Source organism: Schistocerca serialis, chromosome 4 (genome assembly GCF_023864345.2).
Source record: "Schistocerca serialis cubense isolate TAMUIC-IGC-003099 chromosome 4, iqSchSeri2.2, whole genome shotgun sequence".
Taxonomy (NCBI): domain Eukaryota; kingdom Metazoa; phylum Arthropoda; class Insecta; order Orthoptera; family Acrididae; genus Schistocerca; species Schistocerca serialis.
The window spans coordinates 161,889,730-161,914,755 of record NC_064641.1 but is presented as its reverse complement, the minus strand read 5'-3'; positions in this window follow the sequence as shown (position 1 = coordinate 161,914,755).

Sequence of the window (25,026 nt, the reverse complement as noted above, 5' to 3'; positions counted from 1 at the left end):
TGTTCCGAGAGGGATGGGGGGGAAGAGGGGGAGGGGATGGAGGAAGGGGATGGGTGGGGAAACAATTGATTAAGAACCTATGAATCAAAAGGACGGATTATCACCAGGGGGTCATAATCCTCTTAGCAGAACCATAGATTAAGGATCTGTCAATCAAAAGGGAACAATAGGTTTGCCCTTGAATGTATACTTGTTGCTGAATATAGGCAAACAAAACGCACTGAAACGAAGTTTGCCCTACGACTCAGATGAATATTTGAACCGCTTTCCGAATCTGGATGGCCAGGCGTTTATTTAAACCGCGTCCGCGGCTCGTGGTCTTGCGGTAGCGTTCTCGCTTCCCGCACACGGGGTCTCCGGTTCGATTCCCGGCAGCGTCGGGGATTTTCTCCGCCTCGAGATGACTGGGTATTGTGTGTCTTTCATCATCATTTCATCCTCATTCACTCGCAAGTCGCCGTAGTGGCGTTAAAGAACTTGTGGAGCGGCGGCTGAACCGCCCCGCGAAGGATTTCCCGGCCACCAATGCCATACGCTCATTGTTATTATTATTTAAACTGCTGTCGTTCCCAGTACTTGTCGAGCGCCATACCCCTGCGCCACCCCACTCGGTCTTCTGTAGCGTTGTACTTCCACCAATACTGAAACTTACTCCTGCTCCTCTCCCAGGAGGAAGTACATTTCTGTGGCGTCCACATGCTGCAACACCTGGGGCTGACAGAGGTAATTACAAATTCTGGCATATCACACAGGAAGATCTAAAGAAGCACCTAGCGCTCTTATTAATTGGGAGACAGAGTAATTTCCTGGTGCCAGTACGCAACTATAATTCTGCAGCAAAGTGTACGCGTTTGCTGGCACATTAAAACAGGTAGCTACACCAATGCGGCCAGATGCACAGCCTAGCTTTTTTGCGGGCAGTGTTCTTACAATCCAGACAATCCTTGTGCAGTCTCTCCTGCTATTTAACACGCTAAGCTGCCTATTCGAAATTAAGAAGCGTTTCTAGAACATCCACTAATCATATTTTCCTGAGAACGTTATAGGGAAGGATGATGTCTGCTGAATAATGGTTCAAATGGGAATTTCGAGAGAGAAATTAGCCTATCCCGCAGCTAAGTAGCTGAGACTGTGAGAATACCAGAGTCTTAAGAGATGTTTCGTTTTGCTTGGAATCTGGCACTTCCACAGCGAAATTCATGGCACCCTATGTGAGCCACGGATGTTACACATGTAACTGTACTAGAAAAATCGAAAAATGTTGAATACCTCCAGAACTATGCAATCATTTACTCAAGACTTCAGTCTGCCAGTATTGCCTCAAGTTTCTGGGTAATAACGACACCTTTACAAGATTATATCAACAGTATGAAATACAGAAAGGAAGTTATAAGATAGTAACACATTCTAGTATCTCAACATACATTTCAAAATACGTACATGGCACGTTTTTCCAAAATAATGTTTAAGTTGGAAAAAGTAAATTAACTTCAAACCTATAGCTCTGTTTATACTCGTTGCTGAGGTAGCTTATGTTTATTTTTGTGTTTTTTCACTTTTTAAAACTAGCAACTCACTCTTCTTCAGGCATATTTTTTGTAACTTTATTGAAACTGCTCTTAAGGCTTACTTTTCTCGGCAAGGTCATAGGCAATACGTCGCAACTGAATCAGGGGAACACCATAGAATAATCGTGCCAACATAGGCACAAGGTTGACTATTCTTGTTCTTGCTCAGAAGGAAAAAGATATCTCCCTCCCTCCCCCCCCCCCTCCCCCAAGGAAGGGCCCTTTTCTGTGTTTGAATTTTCGAATGTTTACCTCCTCTGATACGCCCACACGCTGTTTCTCTTGTATTCGGGGTCCTTACGTGAAACGTACGTTGGCAGCCGTAGAATCGTTCTGCAGTCAGCTTCAAATGCTAGTTCTCTAAATTTTCTCAACAGTGTTTCTCGAAAACGACGTCGCCCTCCCTTCAATAGTGTTTCGTGAACAAAAGGTCAGTTTTCCTCCAGGGGTACCATTTACGTTCACGAAGTACCTCCGTAATAGTCGCGTGTTGATCGAGCCTACCGATAACAGATATAGTAGCACACTTCTGAACTGCTTCAAAGTCTTTCTTTATTGCTACCCTGGTGGAAATTCCAAAGGCTCGAGCAGAACTCAGGAATGAGTCGACTAGTGTTGTATACAAAGTTTCCTTTGAAAATGAGCTACGTTTTAATACAATTCTACCAACTAACCAAAGTCGACCATTTGCCTTCCGTACTACCGATTTTACATATTCGTTCTAGATCATATAGCTTCGCAACGTTACACCTAGATACTTAATTGACGTGACTTTATCAGGCAACACACCACAAATACTTTATTCGAACACTGGCATAGCACCCGCTGCTTCGCTCGCGTAGACTATATGGCCTGCAGAGATTTTTTTTCTTTTTATTTAATTGAATTTTTATGTTGTTCACAAACTGCAATACCTTCTAAGCTTTTCACGCTAATTAAGGCCATATAAGCATGGTCTTTTCCGATTGTACTTCTGACCAAAAAGCGATTCCAGTAACTGAAGTCCAAAGTTTTTGTTAGTCATAGCTTTTGTGTTCATCTGGAGATATTTTCATAGCAACTTTCATCCCCTAACTAATATTTCTTTATATCCAACCGGGTAGTGAAATATCAATTTTCATAAATTTACTTTCAAATTTTTTTTAGTGTAACGAAATATTTTCATAAAAATTTTCATGCCCTATTGTCCTCCCTTACGAGCTAAATTTCCTTAGACACCTAAACACGTATTTTTATATTTCTAACCGAGAAGTCAAATACCTATTTTCATAGGTGTAACCTTAAAAATTCTTTAGTAGTTCCTTAGTAATTATTTATAATCTTTCACCCAATTAGTGACTGAATTTACAAAAATGCTGAAACACCTATTTTTTATTTTATAACTGAGAAACCAAAATCCAGATGTCTTAGTTCTAGCTTCAAAATTCCCTTAATAGCATCTTACTTTCAGAAAGCCTTTCATCCCCTATTTCACTCCCTTAGGAGAGGAATTTCGGACATTACCTTCTTAATGTATGCCTACAGTATAAGATCAACACCTTCACCAAATTTCAGGTTTCTATCCTTAGCGGTTTCGGGTGGGCGATGACGAGTCAGTAAGTCAATCTGCCCCTATTTCACCCCCTTATGGTATGAAGTTTCAAAAACAGTGAAATACGTGTTTTCTTATTTCTAACTTAGAAGCCAAATTTAAATTTTCGTAGATAAAGCTTTAAAATTGCTCACGTAATAAAATATTTTCATAAAAAATCTCGTCCCCTATTTTATCCCATTAGGGGTTCGATTTCCGAAAACTCTGAAACACATATACTTGCAACCGAGACGTCGATAACCAATGTTCGTTGGTGTAGCTTTAAAAATACTTAAGTAGTTCTTTAGTAATGATACATTTTCAAAAAAAATCTTTCACGCACCCTTTCACCCCTATAGGGTTAAATTTCCAAAAACACTGAAACACTTATTTCTTTATTTGTGACCGAGAAACCAAATAACAATTTTTATAAGTCTAGCTTCAAAACTACCTTAACAGCGACATTTTTCAAAAAGCCCTTCATCCCTTATTTCACCCCCTTACAGATGGAATTTCGAAAAATCCGTTCTTAAACGTCACCTACAGTACAAGATCAAGTTTCTGTCCTTAGTGGTTTGGGCCGGGCGATGATGCGTCAGTCAATCTGCCTTTTATTCAGGGTGTAAATTTTAAGTTAACAAACCAGAATAACTCGGAAATAAGCTTCACGGGCAAAAATTTGGGAATGCAAAGCTGACTATTTCAAGGATGATATCTTCTGATGCTAAAATTAGCCCGCCACCCCAGCCCCCTGAGGGTGGGGCGGGAGGCAACTTTAAAATTTCAAATGGGGACCCCCATTTTTTATTGCAAAATCAGATTCTACATAAAAAACTACGTACATTTTTTCTTAAACATTTGTTTTGATTCTTGGTAGTTGTCGCTGTAATTCAAGAAAATCCATGTTCTCATCTTTGCGTGGAAAATGGTTACAGGTAAATAAAAAATACGTATTTACTTCGTATATTTTGATTCGCTAAAACTAAAACTCTCCCTCTCTTCCCATAGGGTAGGGTTTGAGAGAGAGAGGAATTAGAGTTTTACAAATGTTGACCCAAATATTTGGGTATATAGAGAATAAGAGCTATCGAATCACACTTCCCTGGGACACTCCTAGCCGTCAAGGACAATTTATTAGGTTCTATTACTTAAGAAGTTTAGTGTTACATGACAGAGAATGTATATAGTATGCTCGGATCTACATTAACAGTTTGCGGTGAGACGCTGTGTCAAACGCCTACCGATAATGTAGGAATGTGGAATCTGCCTCTTGCCCTTGCAAGACGCCACTAGGGTTAAGGCTATGTCTTCGTCGACCAAGTTTGTGATCTGAAGCGATAATCACCTCGCGATATGCAGATCGCCCCACTGTGTGCGCAAGGAAACGGAACGGATGAGTGGTTCTGACAAATGAAACACAGCTGTGGATCCTGCAGAAAATTAATAATCATGTATATAGACGAGGTGATTGTTAACTAAAATTAAACTGGAATCCATAATCATCATAATTTATCGACAAAATTAACCGAATGCAAACTAACACAGGGTATGAGAAAGCTCATAAGTTACCACTCTTCCAGGGGGTGAGTGGAGGATGGATGCTGAGTCTTTATAAATAGTTACATTTATAAACTTAGTTGGGCGTAATAGCTCATGAAAGAATGAGAATTACTCTGTTAACTGAACTCGTGAAGTATGTAACTGAACTGACATACTGCGTCGAATGGGTCATGATGCTTGCGTTCATTCAGTAAGTGAGGGGAAAAAACAAATATGCATGAAACCCCAACAACAAAATCGTGGGCAAGAGATCAGTGTACAAAACCGTGATCAATCAACGTTATGTAACGTTTCCTCGTGAGTACTAACGGCTCGCCGCAGTCCTGCATGAACTTACAATTGCGAAACTAAGCATGGCGGCGAGTTGGCGCTGCAGCAGATGATGGACTGCCAGGAGCTGTCCTGCATCTCTCGAATCTAGTATGCCTGCCGCTTCCAGAATCAGAATGAAACTTATGAACGTCGCTAATGGAAGTAGAATTAGGATCTGATGTTAGTCTAAAACTCTCACTCTGCCGCTTCTGGTTTTGCGACGCTGCGAAAATTACACGTAAGCATGTCTGAAGACTTGACTCTACTCTTGAGGTGCGTCCATTTTTCAGAACTACTTATCACTTTCGGAAAGTTAGGATTTCCAGCGAATAGTAAGATACCATTCCTATAAATTGCAAATACCAAATAATCGAAACTCGGTCTGGTTTTCTCGCCAGAACTCCACATGGACCATCTTTTAACAATGGCGCTAGCAAGGTGGTGGGCTGAACGGAGGTGTTACACACCTCCCACGTTATGAATCGATCGTTGGGTCACCCAGAGCCGCTCGCCGTTCACAGCCTGATGTTCGGTCACCCGCCCCCACCCCCCACCCCAAAATGTGTGTGTGTGTGTGTGTGTGTGTGTGTGTGTATGTGTGTGTGTGTGTATGTGGTGTGTGTGTACACCTGCAGTCTGGCGATGTGCCACTGAAAAATGTAATAGCCTGACGGATGTGTTAAAGGCTGCACGCGGGGCCACGCCGGTTCGCGGAGACGTAAATCCTCTCAAATGGCGCCAGCCGCCTGCTAATCTGAACGAGTGAGATTCCACCCGATACTAGCGACTAACTTGTTCTTCAGCTCTGTGAGTTCTCCTCCACGTGGGACTCGGTGATCCGGTCAAACGGTGGTATGTCTGTACGATACACCTACTTGAACGATTTTTTAAAAGGCGACATTCAAAATTTCAGCTTTCCATTTGGTTCAAATGGCTCTAAGCACTATGGGACTTAACATCTGAGGTCATCAGTCCCCTAGACTTAGAACTACTTAAACCTAACTAACCAAGGACACCACACACTCCATGCCCGAGGCAGGGTTCGAACCTGCGACCGTAGCAGTCGCTCGGTTCCAAACTGAAGCGCCTAGAACCACTCGGCCACAGCGGCCGGCAGCTGTCGAATTGTTCTCTTGTGTTGCCAAAGCAGACTGGTCGACGAGTGACTGAAGAGAAGTCTTCGATTCGCCTAGCGATGATACTTGGTTTGTGGGTCGCTCAACTGCGCGGTCATCAGCGCCAGTACAGAGTCCCAATTTTTGGGTTGGATTGATTTGGGGGGAGGAGACCAAACGGCGAGGACATCGGCCTCATCGGATTAGGGACGGATGGGGAAGGAAGTCGGCCGTGCCCCTTCAAAGGAACCATCTCGATATTTGCCTCAGGCGATTTAAGGAAATCACGGAAAAACTAAATCAGGATGGCCGGAAGCGGGATTGAATTGTCGTCCTCCAGAATGCGAGTCCAGTGTGCTAACCACTGCGCTACTTCGCTCGGTCCCAATTTTTACACAGTCCAATATAGCCACTGTCGCGAATGATGACGACGACGATGATGATGATGATGATGATGATGATGAAGTGATGAGGCTCAACACAAACACCTAGTCCCCGGCCAGACAAAATCCCCAACCCGGCGGAAAATGGAGCCATTGATCCCGAGATCCAGAGGCAGCAACGCTAGCCACTAGACCACGCGCTGCAGACGATCCGCTCAGCGATTTTATTTAGGACGAGTATTTTCTCAGCTTCTCGACAAGATCTGCCGCTAAAATGTGACGGTGGAAGTTTGTATGCGTCGCGCATCCATCTTCTTATAGACTCGCGAACTTCTACTAAGTTTTGCCTGTCAATATATACGCGTTCTTTCTTGAATCGAGAGTGCAACAGTCTCAGGCTTACTCGGTATTTTTTTTAATTTTGCCGTTAAACCATGGTGGGTCTTAATCTACTTACTCGCCACATGCTTCCCTTGAGAGCGATTTACAGTCCGTTCAATCTTTGCCCATTGCTTAGTCTGATAACATAACCGTAGAGCAATTATGGGCAAAGTTTGAACGGACTGTAAGTCGCTCTCAAGGGAAGAATGTGCCGAGTAAGTAGATTAAGACCCACCATGGTATAATGGCTTCTGTCGAGTCACTCGTCGAAGAGTCTGGGGTGGCAGTAGACGACAGCAAATGGAAAGCTGAAATTTCATAAGACCCACCATGGTATAATGGCTTCTGTCGAGTCACTCGTCGAAGAGTCTGGGGTGGCAGTAGACGACAGCAAATGGAAAGCTGAAATTTCAAATTTCGTGGTTAAAAGATCATTCAAGCAATAGTATCTTGCAGTCCAAAGAGAAGGGATCGAAACGAAACTGTGCATTTAACCGATATATACGTGTATGAAATGGAAAATCTTCATAATAAACGTTATGACTTTGTTGCAGCGATTTGTAACTCAGAATCTATGGCGAGGATCTTGCGTCTTCAGCGGAGTGATACATGGGGGAACCAACAAGTGCCCAGGAACTCTTATGGAACTGATCTTCATGAAGATCTCTTAAAAACTGGGGATGGTAGTACTTTTCTTCTAGAAAACGATAGATTAGAAGAAAGGATGAAACTTTTAGCAGAAATAAAAGATAAGAAAGTTTAAAAACGTTTTCCAATTTTTTGTGGAGAGAACATGAAAGAGCTGCAGCAGGTAGTTTGCACAAATCTATGCCATTCATGCAGACTCCCTCGTTACCTAGTCCGAGCTTGTGCTAGTGTCAAGACACATGGGAACGCGGGCACTTGCGACCCCAAGTCACGAAACAAACATTGTTCCTGCTGTAATTTGCACTGCTCCGTAATAAGAAGAAAGGCACAAATGTTTCCCTCTTTCTTCTGATTAAACAAGCAGTTCCTCAGTGGTGTCCTAGAAAAGTGCGTACCGATTTTGAGGCACGTGCTATATCGGTCCTTCGTTAAGTTTTCACTCTAAGTGAAATAAATGGACATTATCTCCATAAGAAGAACAGTTTATGGGGATGACTTCAAGATCTCGATCTGACTGAGGATTACCGCCAGAACAAAGATTAAAGACTTCGGCCAGCATGTGTGAAGCGCTGGCATTTGTTAGCACAAACGCAGTGTTCAAAATGACTAGCGAACATCCGCATTGTTTCCACATCGTTCCTTTCCTGTTCCTCCCGTGGCAATGGTCTATTTCCGCCGCATTCAGTAAGTGAGGAAAGAAATTACCGTGCAGACGGAGGGAGTTGGGGCTTTATACACGCTTGGAATAATTAATTACATATTGACATAGTCGATGGTATTGCTATCGTTTCCCAAGAGTTTTACAAATTTCGATTTCTGGATACTGAATAGAAGCTCTATATTTCGTTTCAGTTGAACAGTAGTTGGAAATATATTAGTATTAGTAGCAACTAAACTACGTCCGAAGAAGCCTTGGAAGGCCCAACGGTATCGTCCGACCGCCGTGTCGAACTCAGACGATAGATATCAGTGGATGCGGATATGGAAGGGCAGTTTTCGTGACCGAAGCCACTACTTCTGAATTAACAATCTCCTCAGTTGGCCTCACAAGGGCTGAGTGCAGCCTGGTTGCCATCAGCGGTCGATAGATCCAGACAGTCACCCATCTAAGTGATAACCAAGCCCGGTGGCGCTTAACTTCGGTGATCTGACTGTAACCGGTGTTACTACTGCTGCAGGGCCATTGGCATCAGATGGAACTATTATAACTAAAATTCATCTAAGCAGTGCGGCACAATCAATAAGTAATTCAGTACTTTCATTTGGCAAATGTGATTTCAAGAAACCAAGATGACGAAGAAGGAGGTCCCTTACGTACTGGCTGTGTCGCAACCTACCTGGCAGAGAGGGTGACCGGAAATGTTCGACAAACTCTGCCGACCTCAAACGTCCGCGATCGCAACTGTCCGGGGTTCCTTGTGCTCCATCTCCAGTGACCTCGTTCTCGACGGGATCTTAAATTCTAGTCTTCCTTTTCTTCGAGTAAGTTCCAAAATATAAATCAAAAGGTTTATATTTTTTCGATGTGAAAAAATAAATGTTATTTCTTTTTGGACAAACAATTATGCTGTGATATCTCTGAAACAAAGATAATGCTCGTTCTGCTAGTGGCACCGTTGAGTTACTGTCCATGAGTGGCTCACTGAAAAGTATTACAAACCAAAGTCGAATTGGGCGACATTCAAATTAAAACTCTAACCTATACGTCATTACTAAGAGAATTCAGTTTGGTAATACAGTTTACACGATGTTAGTTAAAGCATTTCATACATCGTATCCCGTCAAAAAAGCTATAAAAAAAGCCGAGTGATATATGCTAGCAGCGTTCACCGATTATCACTCAAGGACTTTGTGATTAATGGAACTTTGGGATATAACAGTTATGACTGGTTGCGATACTCCTCGGCGTATCAGATACCTTCTTTTATTATACGCAGCGCAAACATAACAAGGGCTTTTAATGCCCAAATAATAGTAGATATCACTGCATACTACAATGCCAGCTGAACATAAAAAAACGGATGTGATACAGTTTCAGAGAATTTTAAAAAAGAATCCACAACTCTCATCTCTAAGCAAAGTACACAATGTAAAGCAATTTCAAAGTATTTAAATGTTCATACGTTCTACTAGAACACGGCATTCCGAAAAAAATGCCATAGGAAACTTACCAGTTATAATAAATAGAAACAAGAGAAATAGTACAAACGAGTATCGAGATGATAAATGTCCCTGGGCTATCCAAATTTTCGATACCCAAGCGCTTCACACTGTCAGCAAATATTAATTTATGAGCCGGCCGAAGTGGCCGTGCGGTTAAAGGCGCTGCAGTCTGGAACCGCAAGACCGCTACGGTCGCAGGTTCGAATCCTGCCTCGGGCATGGATGTTTGTGATGTCCTTAGGTTAGTTAGGTTTAACTAGTTCTAAGTTCTAGGGGACTAATGACCTCAGCAGTTGAGTCCCATAGTGCTCAGAGCCATTTGAATTTTAATTTATGAGAACAGAAACAGGAAGCGACAGGCAGCAATATACACTCCTGGAAATGGAAAAAAGAACACATTGACACTGGTGTGTCAGACCCACCATACTTGCTCCGGACACTGCGAGAGGGCTGTACAAGCAATGATCACACGCACGGCACAGCGGACACACCAGGAACCGCGGTGTTGGCTGTCGAATGGCGCTAGCTGCGCAGCATTTGTGCACCGCCGCCGTCAGTGTCAGCCAGTTTGCCGTGGCATACGGAGCTCCATCGCAGTCTTTAACACTGGTAGCATGCCGCGACAGCGTGGACGTGAACCGTATGTGCAGTTGACGGACTTTGAGCGAGGGCGTATAGTGGGCATGCGGGAGGCCGGGTGGAGGTACCGCCGAATTGCTCAACACGTGGGGCGTGAGGTCTCCACAGTACATCGATGTTGTCGCCAGTGGTCGGCGGAAGGTGCACGTGCCCGTCGACCTGGGACCGGACCGCAGCGACGCAAGGATGCACGCCAAGACCGTAGGATCCTACGCAGTGCCGTAGGGGACCGCACCGCCACTTCCCAGCAAATTAGGGACACTGTTGCTCCTGGGGTATCGGCGAGGACCATTCGCAACCGTCTCCATGAAGCTGGGCTACGGTCCCGCACACCGTTAGGCCGTCTTCCGCTCACGCCCCAACATCATGCAGCCCGCCTCCAGTGGTGTCGCGACAGGCGTGAGTGGAGGGACGAATGGAGACGTGTCGTCTTCAGCGGTGAGAGTCCCTTCTGCCTTGGTGCCAATGATGGTCGTATGCGTGTTTGGCGCCGTGCAGGTGAGCGCCACAATCAGGACTGCATACGATCGAGGCACACAGGGCCAACACCCGGCATCATGGTGTGGGGAGCGTCTCCTACACTGGCCGTACACCACTGGTGATCGTCGAGGGGACACTGAATAGTGCACGGTACATCCAAACCGTCATCGAACCCATCATTCTACCATTCCTAGACCGGCAAGGGAACTTGCTGTTCCAACAGGACAATGCACGTCCGCATGTATCCCGTGCCACCCAACGTGCTCTAGAAGGTGTAAGTCAACTACCCTGGCCAGCAAGATCTCCGGATCTGTCCCCCATTGAGCATGTTTGGGACTGGATGAAGCGTCGTCTCACGCGGTCTGCACGTCCAGCACGAACGCTGGTCCAACTGAGGCGCCAGGTGGAAATGGCATGGCAAGCCGTTCTACAGGACTACATCCAGCATCTCTACGATCGTCTCCTTGGGAGAATAGCAGCCTGCATTGCTGCGAAAGGTGGATATACACTGTACTAGTGCCGACATTGTGCATGCTCTGTTGCCTGTGTCTATGTGCCTGTGGTTCTGTCAGTGCGATCATGTGATGCATCTGACCCCAGGAATGTGTCAATAAAGTTTCCCCTTCCTGGGACAATGAATTCACGGTGTTCTTATTTCAATTTCCAGGAGTGTAGTTACGGACTCTAAACCGTAACGGAGGTAACTGAATTCAATAAGTGCTGCTTCAGTTACAGAAATTTGACGCCTCAATTTATTTTCATAAATAACGACTGTTACATTAAATTGTGTTTCAACAGACGCTTTTGTTTATTTAGCGAAAGTCGAGCAGTAAACTGAAATTATTTGAGGCAAATTATGAAACTTGCGGTGAGGTATTTAAACATTGTTCTCTATTGGTTTTTGTGCCACCGTTGTTTCGTGTGGGATGGTGATGTAACGAGTGTTGGTAGTTACATATTGGTTAGTGAGATGTGAGCTTCAGTTTATCATCCAAAACACACCCACTCGCTTCGCCCAACCCCCGCCAAATATCTCTCTTACCATAATGAAAACACGAACAAGCTGTAACGTAATAAAGTTACTTCTTTGGATAGATGAACATCTAGAGATCCAGGTCAGTGGAAAAAGATTTCGCATGGAAGGAAACATACACAATCTCCGTTTTGACTGAGGTTAGAGACAGAAATTTAAAGATACTGTATAGTACAGTGGTTTTGTCGTAGTCAGGCAGACAAGGTACCATGTAGACTGCGGATTAAGAACGGTACAAAATGTGAGAGCGCTGTTGGCAGAATGAAAAAAGTCTATTCTCGTCTGTGTCCACCAGTAAGATGGTAAACAGCTGACGCCAAAAAGGCGTTTGCAACCAGGTCAAGAGGAAGGTGAAACGGTCAGCCATCATACCAGCGCAACATTGCGTTGCATAATGACAACTGGCGTTGAACTAACTGACAGCACCCAACCTCCTGTTAAGATACAATTTTACTTAAATTATAGAGAGTCACTACTCAACCATTTTTGTTGTATAGATGGACTCACACTGGGACGTTGCTTCAACTGCAATTCTACGCCCTTCACCAATGTGTGTCACTTTCCTCTCTTTTTTTCCTTCCAGTGTGTAACGTCCCATCGACATCGAGATCATTAAAGATGAAGCACAAGTTCGGAATGATTCAAAGATGGAAAATGAAATCGACCGTGTCCTTTCAAGTGAACCATCCTGATATTTGACTGGAATGATTTAAGGAAATCACAGAAAACCCTAAATCTGGCTGGTCCGACGCGGATTTGCACCATGGTCCTCCTGTATGCCAGTTCTTCAGTGGGAAGCACGCCTCAGGTTAAGGACAAGGGTAGGGAAGGTAATCGGGCCTTTCAATTGTAAAGGACCCATCTCGGCAGTCGCCCTTACAGATATGAGAAATCAAAGTCAGCAATCAATTTGATTTTCTAAATTAAAGTCATTGTTGAGTGGTCATTGCATTTAGACTAGGACATCATTAGGCTACGCCAGAAAAGATCATATTCTAAATTGTTTTCACAAGTTAGGAACCTTGTTGCTGTTCGAAATGTCGCCATTTTCCCTTCAGTCATAATCGAGACACAGAAATAAGTAGTAACATCAGCCACTGAAATCACACCGTTTCGTACGAATTTCAGTACCACCACAGCAAACTAACGTAAATGTCGTTCACCAGGCATCTACTGTGCCAACACTCGTCCATATGAGTCTCACATGAGCTACCGTGAAACATCACTGCATGAAGCCTTCACTTAGCGGTCAACACTTCAAGGACTACTTCTTTAGCATCTTGCTGAGCGATATCACACATTCGTGCCTTCTGGGCAACAATACAGCAATGAGAATCAATTCCTGCGGGCTCTCTACATATTGACCCGTCGCTGACCTTGTAACAACTTAAATTTCGTTATTTTCCTGGACAAAATCGTACTATCACGACAATACCCATTGTGACCCTTCTGGTTTCAGATTACGTCACTTACATAAAAGGCTTTTCTCTGATATCGAGGCAATAAATGGCAACCTAACTTCGTCTAGTTATGGTACTGTGTCCGATAAAGTACCGTAACACTACCGCCCTCATAACTACGTAGATACTTGAAGATGTCGTCCCTTGACATGACCTGTACCGGAAGCACTGTGCAGTAGTTAGCAAGAGTGTCTGACGACTTGTTATATACATGTTAGAGTCCGCCTGCCCCTAGCCTGTCGGAGTTTAGTGCTTGCCTGAGCTTCGTGTGTCATAAAAATATCGCCAAGAGTGGGCTTGGATACATGGATACATGTTTTTTGTGAAGTCTATTTGAATTGGCTTCTACAATGATGTAACATTATTTTTCCATAGTTGCTTCATTCAATCATGTGTAGAACAACTAGGCACTGTACGAGGTGCATTCAACTTCTAAGGCCTCCGATTTTTTTTCTCCGGACTGGAAAGAGATAGAAACATGCGCATTGTTTTAAAATGAGGCTGCGCTCATTGTCAATACGTCCCAGAGATGGCAGCACCGTACAGCAGATGGAATTTTACCGCCAGCGGCGAGAATGAGAACTGTTTTAAATACTTAAAATGGCGACGTTTTCCTTACTTGAACAGCGTGCAATCATTCGTTTTCTGAATTTGCGTGGTGTGAAACCAATTGAAATTCATCGACAGTTGAAGGAGGCACGTGGTGATGGAGTTATGGATGTGTCGAAAGTGCATTCGTGGGTGCAACAGTTTAATGAAGGCAGAATATCGTGTGACAACAAACCGAAACAACCTCAGGCTCGCACAAGCCGGTCTGACGACATGATCGAGAAAGTGGAGAGAATTGTTTTGGGGGATCGCCGAATGACTGTTGAACAGATCGCCTCCAGAGTTGGCATTTCTGTGGGTTCTGTGCACACAATCCTGCATGACGACCTGAAAATGCGAAAAGTGTCATCCAGGTGGGTGCCACGAATGCTGACGGACGACCACATGGCTGCCCGTGTGGCATGTTGCCAAGCAATGTTGACGCGCAACGACAGCATGAATGGGACTTTCTTTTCGTCGGTTGTGACAATGGATGAGACGTGGATGCAATTTTTGAATCCAGAAACAAAGCGCCAGTCAGCTCAATGGAAGCACACAGATTCACCGCCACCAAAAAAATTTCGGGTAACCTCCAGTGCTGAAAAAATGATGATGTCCATGTTCTGGGACAGCGAGGGCGTAATCCTTACCCATTGCGTTCCAAAGGGCACTACGGTAACAGGTGCATCCTACAAAAATGTTTTGAAGAACAAATTCCTTCCTGCACTACAACAAAAACGTCCGGGAAGGGCTGCACATGTGCTGTTTCACCAAGACAACGCACCTGCACATCGAGCTAATGTTACGCAACAGTTTCTTCGTGATAACAACTTTGAAGTGATTCCTCATGCTCCCTACTCACCTGACCTGGCTCCTAGTGACTTTTGGCTTTTCCCAACAATGAAAGACACTCTCCGTGGCCGCACATTCACCAGCCGTGCTGCTAGTGCCTCAGCGATTTTCCAGTGGTCAAAACAGACTCCTAAAGAAGCCTTCGCCGTTGCCATGGAATCATGGCATCAGCGTTGTGAAAAATGTGTACGTCTGCAGGGCGATTACGTCGAGAAGTAACGCCAGTTTCATCGATTTCGGACGAGTAGTTAATTAGAAAAAAAATCGGAGGCCTTAGAACTTGAATGCACCTCGTACATATGTATACACAGCGACAACTTTTTCATTGGGACAGGTTGCGTAATTTACTGACTACTTAATTATAGTAATAAAATGCGTTATTGTTCTGCCACCTACGCCAAATCTTACATGATGTAGTTATTTCAATAAAATCTTACATTTTGAAGTTACATGCGCAGTTAAAATAATAATGAGCAGAATTTTTGCTTTTCAGTTCGTGCTGGGAAACTGGATGGAGAAACACGATAATGCGCTAAAGGGCTTCGTGTGGAACAACACCGATGGCCAATTACTATTATAATTAAATCTGGGCAGTGTGAGGAACAGACATTATGTTATGAAACTGTGTTGTACAGACGCAGGTACTATATTAAACTATACACATGGTATTTGAGCGTCTCGTTAGCTGTAGTACTGTTACACGCAGTTGCTCGTCGAGTCGATAGAAAACGTGGAAGAAGCAGAACTTCGTGGAAATAACATGCCACAATAAAGGACAAAAGATTATACATAATAAATAAATTACAGCTATCCTTCTGGAATATTGCACGGCTCTCACACAAAGAACCGGAACTAGAAATTGAAGTAATGAAAGTGAATGTTGGCCTTGCAGTGTTTACTCACACTAGAACTAAAAATCTATAATGTACAAAAGACGTAAAAGAATAATTGCTGCTGTACTGTGGTATCACAGAGTTTAAAAGTGCCTCTTCAGCAGTTGGAATATTAGGTAGTAAAAACTGCGAATGATGGTCAATTAACTGGAGGTAAAACAGTCCCCCATTCGGATCTCCGGGCGGGGACTACTCAAGAGGACGTCATTATCAGGAGAAAGAAAACTGGCGTCCTACGGATCGGAGCGTGGAATGTCAGATCCCTTAATCGGGCAGGTAGGTTAGAAAATTTAAAAAGGGAAATGGATAGGTTAAAGTTAGATATAGTGGGAATTAGTGAAGTTCGGTGGCAGGAGGAACAAGACTTTTGGTCAGGTGAATACAAGGTTATAAATACAAAATCAAATAGGGGTAATGCAGGAGTAGGTTTAATAATGAATAAAAAAATAGGAGTGCGGGTAAGCTACTACAAACAGCATAGAGAACGCATTATTGTGGCCAAGATAGACACGAAGCACACGCCTACTACAGTAGTACAAGTTTATATGCCAACTATCTCTGCAGATGATGAAGAAATTGATGAAATGTATGATGAGATAAAAGAAATTATTCAGGTAGTGAAGGGCGCCAAAAATTTAATAGTCATGGGTGACTGGAATTCGAGAGTAGGAAAAGGGAGAGAAGGAAACATAGTGGGTGAATATGGATAGGGGGAGAGAAATGAAAGAGGAAACCGTCTGGTAGAATTTTGCACAGAGCATAACTTAATCATACCTAACACTTGGTTCAAGAATCATAAAAGAAGGCCGGTCGTGGTGGCCGTGCGGTTCTAGGCGCTTCAGTCCGGAACCGCGTGACTGCTACGGTCGCAGGTTCGAATCCTGCCTCGGGCATGGATGTGTGTGATGTGCTTAGATTAGCTACGTTTATGTATTTCTAAGTTCTAGGGGACTTATGACCTAAGATGTTAAGTCCCATAGGCTCAGAGTCATTTTTTTCGTAAAAGAAGGTTGTATACATGGAAGAATCGTGGAGAGACTAGAAGGTATCAGATAGATTATATAATGGTAAGACAGAGATTTAGGAACCAGGTTTTAAATTGTAAGACATTTCCAGGGGCAGATGTAGACTCTGACCACAATCTATTGGTTATGAACTGTAGATTAAAACTGAAGAAACTGCAAAAAGGTGGGAATTTAAGGATATGGTACCTGGATAAACTGAAAGAACCAGAGGTTGTACAGAGTTTCAGGGAGAGCATAAGGGAACAATTGACAGGAATGGGGGAAAGAAATACAGTAGAAGAAGAATGGGTAGCTCTGAGGGATGAAGTAGTGAAGGCAGCAGTGGATCAAGTAGGTAAAAAGACAAGGGCTAGTAGAAATCCTTGGGTAACAGAAGAAATATTGAATGCAATTGATGAAAGGAGAAAATATAAAAATGCAGTAATGAAGCAGGCAAAAAGGAATACAAACGTCTCAAAAATGTGATCGACAGGAAGTGCAAAATGGCTAAGCAGGGATGGATAGAGGACAAATGTAAGGATGTACAGGCTTATCTCACTAGGGGTAAGATAGATACTGCCTACAGGAAAATTAAAGAGACCTTTGGAGAAAAGAGAACCACTTGTATGAATATCAAGAGCTCAGATGGAAACCCAGTTCTAAGCAAAGAAGGGAAAGCAGAAAGGTGGAACGGGTATATACAGGGTCTATACAAGGGCGATGTACTTGAGGACAATATTATGGAAATGGGAGAAGATGTAGATGAAGATGAAATGGGAGATACGATACTGCGTGAGGAGTTTGACAGAGCACTGAAAGACCTGAGTCGAAACAGGGCCCCGGGAGTAGACAACATTCCAGTAGAACTACTGACGGCCTTGGGACAAAACTCTACCATCTGGTGAGCAAGATGTATAAGACAGGCGAAATACCCTCAGACTTCAAGGAGAATATAATAATTCCAATCCCAAAGAAAGCAGGTGTTAACAGATGTGAAAATTACCGAACTATCAGTTTAATAAGTCACAGCTGCAAAATACTAACCGGAATTCTTTACAGACGAATGGAAAAACTGGTAGAAGTCGACCTCGGGGAAGGTCAGTTTGGATTCCGCAGAAATGTTGGAACAAGTGAGGCAATACTGACCCTACGACTTATCTTAGAAAATAGATTAAGGAAAGGCAAACCTACGTTTCTAGCATTTGTAGACTTAGAAAAAAGTTTCGACAACGTTGACTGGAGTAGTCTCTTCCAAATTCTAAAGGTGGCAGGGGTAAAATACAGGGAGCGAAAGGCTATTTACAATTTGTACAGAAACCAGATGGCAGTTATAAGAGTCGAGGGGCATGAAAGGGAAGCAGTGGTTGGGAAGGGAGTGAGACAGGGTTGTAGCCTCTCCCCGATGTTATTCAATTTGTATATTGAGCAAGCAGTAAAGGAAACAAAAGAAAAATTCGGAGTAGGTATTAAAATCCATGGACAAGAAATAAAAACGTTGAGGTTCGCCGATGACATTGTAATTCTGTCAGAGACAGCAAAGGACTTGGAAGAGCAGTTGAACGGAATGGACAGTGTCTTGAAAGGAGGGTATAAGATTAATATCAACAAAAGCAAAACAAGGATAATGGAATGTAGTCGAATTAAGTCGGGTGATGCTGAGGGAATTAGATTAAGAAATGAGACACTTAAAGTGGTAAAGGAGTTTTGCTATTTGGGGAGCAAAATAACTGATGATGGTCGAAGTAGAGAGGATATAAAATGTAGACTGGCAATGGCAAGGAAAGCGTTTCTGAAGAAGAGAAATTTGTTAACATCGAGTATAGATTTAAGTGTCAGGAAGTCATTTCTGAAAGTATTTGTATGGAGTGTAACCATGTATGGAAGTGAAACATGGACGATAAATAGTTTGGACTAGAAGAGAATAGAAGCTTTTGAAATGTGATGCTACAGAAGAATGTTGAAGATGAGATGGGTAGATCACATAACTAATGAGGAGGTATTGAACAGAATTGGGGAGAAGAGGTGTTTGTGGCACAACTTGACAAGAAGAAGGGATAGGTTGGTAGGCCATGTTCTGTGGCATCAAGGGATCACCAATTTAGCATTGGAGGGCAGCGTGGAGGGTAAAAATCCTAGAGGGAGACCAAGTGATGAATACACTAAGGAGATTCAGAAGGATGTAGGTTGCAGTAAGTGCTGGGAGATGAAGAAGCTTGTACAGGGTAGAGTAGCATGGAGAGTTGCATCAAACCAGTCTCAGGACTGAAGACAACAACAACAACAACAACAAGACTTCAAGTGTGATATTTTGCTACAAAGGTAATTAGAGCACTGCTAGAAGGAAAGACAGAAGGAAACACATAATTCGATTACGAACTACCTCTACAATCTCAGTTGAATGCTATAAATACATCAGACTACTTGGCACAGACTGAAATGCAAGACTAGAGCATCAGGCAACAGACAACATTTCGGGAAAAATGGCGACGTTTAAAATGAAAGTGGGAAGCATTGAATTAATTTCGCCTCTCTAGATGAGTTGAGAATGATAAATGTTTCTTCTGCTACTGGCACGGATGATAATTAAGACTCCAGAGGCCTGCCCAAAAGAAATATTAAAATAAACTTTTCATAATGTAGTGCAGAATTTAGGTTATCTGGAAGTATTCTGAATATTTTCCAAACATATTTAATTAATGCAGGTCAATATTTTTAGAACTGTTGATATTGGTTGGTGTTTTTCAGACGGGTAGTAGGTAATCGTAAGGTTGTGCCTGGAAATGTAGCACGGGTTAGTGGACGTGGATCCTACAAATTTCAACCCTTATGAGCTTGCAGAGGGCTAATGTGGCATAACAAACGCTGTATCATTGTGTGAGATACAGAGGCGAGCGATTGTGCCGGGGCTTACCTCAGTTCACTGCCACTAGCGGCACGTCATCATAACGAACCTGTGCGTAGCTTACAACGTATTGCGCCAAAATCTAAGAGAGAAACTAAAAACTGAAATAGCTTTCCCTAACTTTGTCAGTATATGCTTCAATATATTAACGTTAAGATTGTCAAATCTCAGATTAATCAGATGAGTAAGTTTTGCTAAATATGTTAATTTGAGAAAAAAATAAGTGACGCTAAATAATAATGTTAGAATGCTAATAACCGTTCAGATTGTGCAAATGTGTGTCACAATAAAAAGTTACAATTCTCAACTTGATTGGTCAAAATCGGCATTTTTACAAAAAATTGAAGGTGCTAAATATTAGACTCAGAAAGATGAAAATACTTATGTAGCCTCAGTTTGATATAGAAACATTAACTCTCTGACTCCACTACGCTAGCTGTAATGGTTTTCAAGTTATTTACGAAAAACCAAATTTGGAACAAAATCGTCCCATTCATATTAGATTAAATGTCATTTGTAACTGTTATAGAAAGTTCTAATAAAAGCACTCGATTATTTTAAGGGAATAAAACACCTGTACCAAGTTTCAAGACCTTAGTGTAAATAACAATCAATACAAGGCCTCTTAAAGAGGTAGTTCAGGTTCATGTTCTACTGTCGGTTCCATTCTAATGATTGTAGCCGGCAAAATTTGAACGCAATCAAGCTGAAACTTTTCCAATAACTAAAGCTAACTTATTTTCATTCTATAAAATGTATGTAGATCGTAAATTGCTACATAGCAGAGTTATTAAATAACACGTGCCTGAGAAAGGAGCCATTTAGATGCTGCTCATTATGCCTAGAGCGGTTGACAGCAGATGTTCCGTTCGGCAGTCCGCTGCGACAATAAAACATAAACTTTCAAAGCACTATAAAAATAACACCACTGGTCAGAATGACGTCCAATTGCAACGGGATATTATCGAAGAAGGGCGAAAACGTATGATAGAAGGAAAAAGAAAAATATTGTGAAAATCGATCAATAGATGGCCCTGTATGTGTCAGAAAACGTAAATTAAAACACCTGTCATGCGCACGGCCCATTGAAGATGATATAAACACGCCAGGTACACGGCTTTTCCTCCTTTCGTGTCTGCGACGTTCTCTATGACTGTCTCAATGCAAGATCGCGCCCTGCTTGTAAAGCTGTATTACAAGAATGATGACTGTGCACACGTCGCTCTGCAGAAGTTCCGGACACTGAAGGGTTTGAAAAAAAATGATTCGGAAATTCGAAAAGACGGGTTCTTTTGGTGTGCAACTTGGTAGAGGAAGGAAACGAACTGCTTCGATGTCAGTGGAAGCAGTGGCCACAGCAATGCAGGAGGAAACATTGGACATACACGTTAGCACGGTGCGTAAAATCCTACGAAACATCCTTCTTTGCTGCCCATTCAAAATTACCCATGTACGCGAGTTACTTCCTGCTGACCTACCAGCAAGAGAGACCTTTGCTTTAGAATTTCTTGCTCGCATGGAGGTGGACAATTATTGGCCGTGGAAGATTTTGTGGACAGATGAAGGCCACTTCCGTATGACAGTATATGTCAATACACAGAATTGCCCATATTGGGCAACAGAAAATCCACACGTAAATCAACCAGTACCACTTCATGCTGAAAAGGTCACTGTGTGGTGCGGGTTTAAGGCATCATTTTATGGCATCATATTTTTTTTCGAAGAGACAGGTGCTCCCGGTCCGGTTACCCGTACCGTCACTGGTAAGCGCTATAAGTGTCTTTTGCGTCATTCCAGCTATCCAACAGCGTAGGTCTGTGGATGGGGTCATTTTTATGCAAGATGGGGCACCTCCGCACATTGCAAATCCAGTTAAGTAGCTGGTGAAGCACCATTTCGGAAATGCCGCCATTTCCCTACAGCCTGGCCGCCCCGATCACCTGATCTTAATCCGTGTGACTTTTGGCTGTGGGACTACCTAAAAGATGTTGTGTACAGTGTTCCGATTGTAAACTTAGCTGCACTGAAGGCACGCATTGCGCAACAAATTCTGAACGTGACCGCGTAAAACTTCGATCAACTGTGGATCATGCTGTTTCTCGATATCAACTTGCAGAAAACGGTGGACAGCATATTGAACATGTTTTGCGCCAGTCACATGGAAATTAATAATCCGATTTGATTTTGATTGATGCTTTTTATGCGATTTTTGGCCCAGGACAATTAAATACCGACTTTTCCCATCCGATGTGATATGACCTTGCCGTGGTGGATGGGCTTACGTAACTAACAGTACCATACCTACACACCCATGCACACTCAGTAGTACAGCTTGTTTAACGTCAAACGTACACATTAGGCATTGTTGCATGATTTATTTGTCATTTTTAATCGACCACTATAAAATTATGAAGCTTACAGAGCCATCTATTGCTACAATGTGTAACTATTTTTCTTCTGCCATATGTTTTCCCCCTTCTCCGATAATATTACGTTGCAATTTGACGTCATTCTGACCTGTGGTGTTGTTTCTACAGCGGTTTGAAATTTTAAATTTAATTATAATCACCCTGTATATATACAAATATCAGAGAGCCGGTAGGGGAGATACTTTTCACCGAGCTGTTAATCTGTCCGCGTCAATCAAACGCCGGCATGCGCTGCGCTTTGGATGACGTCAAAGCTAGGCACCTACCAAACGTGTTTTCGGTAATAGTAGGAAGTGAACTTGAGAGGACTGTATACCGTCCTCAGTCGCTTAGTTTTTATGGAAGTAAATATGTGCCGCATGTAATGCTGACAAAACCACGTGTCAGGTAATTAGATCCTTTTCCACTTATGTGGCGAACAATTAACGTTGATGTTTAGAAGGTAGGGCGATAGACCATTTTACTTGGAACTTGCAGTAGAGGTCGCCTCTGAACTTCTAATAGTGCTGTTTCTGATAGGCACAAATTGAACTTTTCTTACGTTTGTGCATATGAACTTGTACTGAATATATGAATCAGGTAGAACCCAAAACTTGTATTTATAGTCATAGTTCCTGTTTCCGCTGATTAAATAGCTAGAAGGAACATTTTATTTCAGTGATCACAAGAGGAATGTGCACTTGCAGACTTTAAATTATGGTCAGTATATTCTCCACCGCTTTCTGACTGACCGTAAAAATAGTTTTCAGGCTCTGGTATAAATGGCGAAGAAGATAAAAGCCACCCGCCACCCCACACTAAAGGAGGTGGACCACCACACCATTTTCACATTCACGTTACAACAAAGGATAATCAGCTGAGTGGCTGAACCATTCATCTCTAGGCATTTGACGTAAATATTTTGATAGTGCTAAAGACATTTCTTTGTTTCTGGCATTGGCAACTCTGTCCACTGTAGTACAGTCACGTCAAGTTTGTAAACGTTCCTCTAGAGTGTAACAGGGTACGGTAACCCATCACTACCTAGTGAGAGTTTCACTAACGATGCGATTTAAAGAAACGCTGCGAAAATGTGTTGTTAGTTTAAGTTGCTAAGAAATGTCTTGCTTGATAACGGCGTTTACTTGATTATGCGCGTTGTTTACAACTTCCTTTTTTTCCTGAGGTGTATTTCGACAGATTATGCAGAGTTACACTGAACTGCCATAAACACAGATATTGATGCAAAACTGAAGGGGACAAAAAATTGGATAGGGCTCTGCGACACTCGAGAAGTTGGCTGCACTGGTGACAGCACAGAAGCCTTCCCTACTATTGAGACCACGAGCCCCCTCAGTTCTGGCAGAAAGAAATACACGTGTTCATGTGTAGTGCATGCACCACAAGAATGTATAGATTTTGCTCTGGTCCGTACTAAACTCTTCCTATAAATTAAAAATAAAAGAATGTATGTAAGATGTGAGGTCTACGCAGAACAGTAGGAAATGGACTATAACATAGAACAAATTAAAGAAATTTAACTTGGTGTACATGAAGATATGAAAGTATATGCGGTGCTCTAATACCATTCATCTTGAAGACTGGAGGTAGCGGTTTTGAAAATAACAATTACAGTTATTTAGCTTAAAATGCCTGCGTTTCAGTAGTCAAGTCACCTTCATCTGGCTGTCCGTGTTCAAGCCTTCTTACAAGATGTTCAGACATAAAGAAGATGAAGCAATCGAGATTATTAAAAATAAACTGCTCAGGCATAAGATCTCGAGACAGGAAAAGATTGAATTTATGGACCTGCTGCTTTGTCACTAATTTTAACGATTTGTCGTTTGACAATAAGTTTTACGTCCAGTAAAATGGGCTGGCTATAGAATCGAGCGTTTGGGGCAGAATGGCGTATTCATCTTTTAGCAATTTTGAAGAGCACTTTCGAAATCTGAAAGTCTTTTAATGGGAAAGTATATAACAAACATTATGTTGACGCCGCGTTGTTGCTAGCAGAAGAAACCGAGGATGACAGCTATAAAATTGAAGATTGAATTACTTTCATGAGAAAATTGGCTTCACCGAAAGGCTCGAAAGTGATATCGGTATTTAGCTTTTTTAGTATTTTATTTGAACAAGTGGGAGTATATATGACGCGAGATATATAGAATAGACAGGAAGAACCTTTACGACGAGATATACAGAGCACACAGACGCTTTCTTACTACGTTACTTATGGTAAATTTGAAGTAGCCAAGATCATATAGCAAACAGGTATAACGTCCCCTTGGAAAAATTTATCAATTACTGTGCTGGTAAACCTCTTACATTATTTGATTTTCAAACAGCTGAGCAGAACTGAACGTACTCAGACATTTCGCTCTTTACTTATTCTGATCATCACTAAACTGACACACAATATTTTTAGCACAACGCAGTCTGACTTTTAATAATCCCTACAAAAGAATGGCCCTGACTAACAATAAACTATACCTTTCATGAATCACTTACCTCACAAAAATCTTCATTACTCAAACTACTGCAATATAGCGTGCGCCAATACTGCCAGCTAATAAAAGATTCTAACTACTGAAGGCACTAACTGCTGATAGGCATAGTTAGCAAATGAAAGATTTTGATAGAGAACAAACAATGTACCTCAGTTCATGATATCCAGTATTACAAATTTACTCTCAAAACTCCGCCATCTCACTCCCCACATCCACCACTGCTGGCGGCTCACCTCCAACTGTGCAACGCTACGCGCTGTTAACAGCCACCTGCCCAACACTACAATAGCAAATTCCAATAATGCAAACCAGCCACAGTCAGTGATTTTCATATAGAGCGCTACATGGCGCTACCAACATAAAAACCTAAACAGCCTACTTACACAGGCCACCTGCTCAAAGGTGCAGAAGAAGGTTTAGAGCTGGTGCACATCACAAAAAAAGGCGCTTCACCACGAACAGCGCCTGTGCAGTTTCCTAATTGCGTCGCAAGTGTCTGTTGTGGTGAGAATAGTATTCGGTGTAGTTTTGAATGCACTATGTCCGAGGTTAGTGTA